The sequence below is a fragment of the Procambarus clarkii genome, chromosome 5, assembly GCF_040958095.1.
Source record: "Procambarus clarkii isolate CNS0578487 chromosome 5, FALCON_Pclarkii_2.0, whole genome shotgun sequence".
In the NCBI taxonomy this organism is placed as follows: Eukaryota; Metazoa; Arthropoda; class Malacostraca; order Decapoda; family Cambaridae; genus Procambarus; species Procambarus clarkii.
The window spans coordinates 13,986,368-13,992,012 of NC_091154.1; the positions used below are offsets into that span (position 1 = coordinate 13,986,368).

Here is a 5,645-nt window from a genome sequence, read left to right on the forward strand (position 1 = left end):
TCGCATTTTGGCCGTTATCTCCAAATAAGTTGGAGATTGCTTCATCGAGGAGCTCCTCGCCCCACCCACTACTTGGCTGCCCGGGATCTAAGGAAGCCAAGAATTCCAAAATAGTGGTCCTCCAGGCATCCCCTGGGTTCCGCCGGGGTGAGGGGGTGGAGGGTTCCTTGGCTCATGGTGTGGTGCTCATGGGTTCTGTTACAACCTTCAGCGAAGCTTTTAAGGTCAGGATTGGCGTTATAGTTCAGCATTTTATATATATAATATAATATATATATATATATATATATATATATATATATATATATATATATATATATATATACATATATATATACATGTATATATACATGTATATATACATGTATATATACATATATATATAAATATATATATATATATATATATATATATATATATATATATATATATATATATATATATATATATATATATATACATATATATATATATATATATATATATATATATATATATATATATATATATATATATATATATATATATATATATATATATATATATATATATATATATATATATATATATATATATATGTCGTACCTAGTAGCCCGAACGCACTTCTCAGCCTACTATGCAAGGCCCGATTTGCCTAATAAGCCAAGTTTTCCTGAATTAATATATTTTCCCTAATTTTTTTCTTATAAAATGATAAAGCTACCCATTTCATTATGTATGAGGTCAATGTTTTTTTATTGGAGTTAAAATTAACGTAGATATATGACCGAACCTAACCAACCCTACCTAACCTAACCTATCTTTATAGGTTAGGTTCGGTAGCCGAAAAAGGTAGGTTAGGTTAGGTAGGTTAGGCATTCGAAAAAGCATTAATTCATGAAAACTTGGCTTATTAAACAAATTGGGCCTTGCATAGTAGGCTGAGAAGTGCGTTCTGGCTACTAGGTACCACATATATATATAATTACACATGAGAGGATGTGCAGTGACTTAATATCTAACATATTCAGAGATTTGAGTAAGGGTACCGAGTGATGGTTGGGGCCAGAGTTGGATATTGTCCTAATAGCAGCTTTGTGTTGAGTAATTAGAGGACGTAAATGATTTTGGGTAGTAGAACACCAAACACAAATACTATAGTTGAGATAAGGATAGATGAGAGAGTAATAGAGCATCATCAGGGCAGGGCGAGGTACATAATATCTGATCTTAGAAAGAATGCCAACAATTTTTGAAGCCTTTTGATATATTTAGAAGGTGTCCCTGGAAATTCAGCTTCTGATCAATGAGAACGCCAAGGAATTTGCCATCTATTTTGCTACAAATTTGGGTATTATTTATCTTGATTTATTTGATTTGAGGATTTATTGCCAAACAGAATATAGAAAGTTTTGTCAATGTTAAGGGTGAGTTTGTTGGCAGTTAGCCAAAGATGGACTTTATTTAGCTCAGTATTCACTGTGAGATTTAGAGCAAGGGGGTCAGGACTGGAGTAAATGAAGGTTGTGTCGTCAGCAAATAAGATTGGTTTGAGGTGTTGGGAGGCATTTGGAAGGTCATAAATGTAGATGAGAAAGAGGATTTTATCTTTTTTATCTCTTATGCGATAAAACAAATTTTTATCTCGTCTATGCGTGCCGTATATGTCCTCTGTATTCCCTCTATTTCAGCACTCTCTCCTGCTCTGAAGGGGGAAGTGAGTACTGAGCAGTACTCAAGACGGGACAACACAAGTGACTTGAAGAGTACAACCATTGTGATGGGATCCCTGGATTTGAAAGTTATCATAATCCATCCTATCATTTTTCTGGCTGACGCAATATTTGCTTGGTTATGCTCCTTAAACGTTAGATCGTCGGACATCATTATTCCCAAATCCTTGACATGCTGTTTTCCTACTATGGACAAATTCGATTGTGCTTTGAACTCTGTATTATGTTTCAGATCCTCATTTTTGCCGTACCTGAGTACCTGAAATTTATCACTGTTAAACATCATGTTATTTTCTGCTGCCCAATCGAAAACTTTGTTGATATCCGCTTGTAATTTTTCAATGTTTGCAGCAGAGGTAATTTTCATGCTGATTTTTGTGTCATCTGCAAAGGATGACACGAAGCTGTGACTTGTATTTTTATCTATATCTGATATGAGAATAAGGAACAGTAACGGTGCAAGGACTGTACCTTGAGGTACAGAGCTTTTAACTGCGTTTGGACTCGATTTTATTTGATTGACTGTTACTCTTTGTGTTCTGTTCGACAGGAAATTGAGTATCCAGCGTCCTACTTTACCAGTTATTCCGATTTACCTCATTTTGTGTGCTATCACTCCATTATCACATTTGTCGAACGCCTTTGCGAAGTCTGTATATACAACATCTGCATTTTGCTTTTCTTCTAGAGCTTCTGTGATTTTGTCATAGTGGTTGAGTAACTGTGACAGACAGGATCTGCCCGCTCTAAATACATGTTGTCCTGGATTGTGTAGCTCATTATTTTCCATAAAACTAGAAATTTGACTCCTAATCACTCTTTCAAACACTTTTATTATGTGTGATGTTAGTGCAACTGGTCTATAATTTTTTGCCAAGGCTTTACTACCCCCTCTTGTGCAGAGGAGCTATATCTGCAGATTTAAGTGCTGCTGGTATCTCCCCTGTATCCAGGCTCTCTCTCCATATTACACTAAGTGCTCGCGCTACTGGTACTTTACATTTCTTTATGAATATTGAAATCCATGAGTCAGGCCCAGGAGCTGAGTGCATGGGCATATTGTCAATTTCTCTTTCAAAGTCTTCCGAATTTGTGTTAATATCCGTTATATCATCTGCAGCTTGAATGTCATTCATAAAGAAGCTGTCTGGGTCATCAACTTTCATGTGTGTTTCTGGGTCATCAACTTTCATGTGTGTAAACACTGTGGAAGTGGTCTATGTCAACCAACCCTCCACCATTATAGGCTGTGTTATACACTGTAGAAGTGGTCTATGTCAACCAACCCACCACCATTATTGGCTGTGTTATACACTGTGAAAGTGGTCTATGTCAACCAACCCTCCACCATCACTCTTCAAATAGACTCGTCTAAAGCCTGGCTATAGAAACTGATCTGTTTAACGATATTCTAATTTTTGTGCGTCCACCCTGGGTGGAGTACAGTCCTGTGTTTAGCTTATTGTACTCAAACGGTTTGTTTTACAGATCTGGTACACCTGTGTTGGGGGAGGAAGCTGCAAGTTTAGCAACTCTGCACATTTACACTAAACCTTTGACTCTCAATGTGTCGAGAGGAAGACTACAAGGCCCTTGTTTGTAAGTGTGCAGTGTTTACTTTACCCTACCAGCATGTTGTAAACAACCAGCAGCTGGCTTTCAGGCATGTCAAAGTGTGTTTACATTCAGTTCAATAATATGCGTTCTGACGCCCACTTGGTTTGTATGATCACATTGCCTAAATTATCACTACTAGTGCTGGCACTTGGTGCCTGTAGGCTCTAGTCATAACTCTTGTTTTGATGTGCGTGACACATTTAATGTTTACATTTGATTTTGTTTCTGTAATATTAATAATCTTTTAATTTTAAACCAGGAAATGAGAAGTCAAAGTAACTGTGATGTGTCATCTAACTGCCCGTGTCATCCTCGTTATGGGCTGACACTGTCTTGCCCCTTCTGGCTGGGGAAAATGCCCGGATATCACCTCTACAAGAATTACTAGGATATTTTTTAAACGTATGTATCAGGGTAAGATATAATTGCTAGTTTTCGCTAAATTCTTGTTACTTTTGTTACTTTTCTCATCCTCGCATCAGACAAGGATACAAACTATAGTATTGTATGCACAGATGCACTCTGTACTCTGCAGATGACACATGGACTTTCATTAGTAGAAAACAGAGGACACTCCAAACCTCCAATCTGATACTCGTCATTCTATATACCAGAAAATGATTAATGATTGTTACTCTACACAATAATTAGTACAGTTGTTCATGAATGCATGGCCTAGTGAACTGAGTACATAGTGCAATGTATAATTGTAAACTCTTGTAAGACAAATGTTGTTTCAACAGCCATGACACCACTGTCAGTACCATGATAGGCACAAGATGTACCCCAAGAGTGTACCAGTCACCACCCCAGAACACCACCATGGGGGTGATCGTTACCCCAGAAGACTGCCAGCACCATGATAGGCACAAGATGTACCCCAAGAGTGTACCAGTCACCACCCCAGACAACCACCATGGGGGTGATCGTTACCCCAGAAGACTGCCAGCACCATGATAGGCACAAGATGTACCCCAAGAGTGTACCAGTCACCACCCCAGACCACCACCACGGTGGTGATCGTTACCCCAGAAGACCTCTGGAATGTTGTGATCATATGAGAACATTTTATCACTGCTCTTTGTATATATAAACTTTCCCACTAAAGCTCCCCGATGTTTTGTGAACTTTGATTAGTATTGATGGTTGTCTTGTGACGAGGTAGCCCACTTGACACCTTCTCCTCAGCCAGCTGTGGATTGGTTCTTAAGTTAGATGTCATCTTTAGAGTGCGATTTTCCTGTGAGAAAATTATTTCTACCACATCTTCCTTTTATCATCAAAGCCTTATTATTGTTGAATATTTTAGTACCAGTATTTATTGATTATTGATTGTACAGTATTTCACACGTTACACCAATAATCTCTGTTTCTTTTATTTTTAAAGAATTATTCACATCAGGATTTGTGGGAGATAAAGCCACAACAGGATTTGTGTGTGTACTTTTATGGTAACTTTAATGTATGTTTAGACAAGTAATATTAAAGGAAGATCATCATGATTGTCTTTGCTGCACAAGTGGATGAGTTCAGCTGCCTCTCTTGAATACCCCGGAATATTGCAACACTTTAAAACTGTCATGATTATATATATATATATATATATATATATATATATATATATATATATATATATATATATATATATATATATATATATATATTAGTATATTTTGGTAGCAGTCTTTCCTGTAGACATATATTATTAAATATGACCGAAAAAGTAAGATTAATAATTCTAACACGAATTTTCTCAATCTTTCGTACATTACGCTTCACTGTTGGAGGTAAATCAAAAATCACTTCTCCAAAATTCATTTTTATTTCTAGTCTGACGCGACACGGGCGCGTTTCGTAAAACTTATTACATTTTCAAAGACTTCACAAATACACAACTGATTAGAACTTACGTCTCTCTGATATTATATCTACATTTGACTGAGGTGGGAAGGGTGATGTGGCATTAACACAAGACAGAACAGGAGGGGATATTAATAGGGTATTAAAAGTATCAACACAAGACAGAACAGAAACAATGGGTATTGAATAGAAGTGTTTGTAGAAAGCCTATTGGTCCATATTTCTTGATGCTTCTATATTGGAGCGGAGTCTTGAGGTGGGTAGAATATAGTTGTGCAATAATTGGCTGTTGATTGCTGGTGTTGACTTCTTGATGTGTAGTGCCTCGCAAACGTCAAGCCGCCTGCTATCGCTGTATCTATCGATGATTTCTGTGTTGTTTACTAGGATTTCTCTGGCGATGGTTTGGTTATGGGAAGAGATTATATGTTCCTTAATGGAGCCCTATTGCTTATG

The 5,645-nt window shown here is 37.0% G+C and overlaps 1 long non-coding RNA gene across 1 annotated transcript; it reads left to right on the forward strand.

Annotated features, from left to right (window-relative positions):
• The first annotated feature begins 3,178 nt into the window (after positions 1 to 3,178).
• Positions 3,179 to 4,901, forward strand: LOC138352367 (uncharacterized). The gene is made up of 3 exons (XR_011222783.1): positions 3,179 to 3,311; positions 3,589 to 3,731; positions 4,073 to 4,901. It is a non-coding gene; the product is annotated as an uncharacterized lncRNA (long non-coding RNA).
• Positions 4,902 to 5,645: the final 744 nt, after the last annotated feature.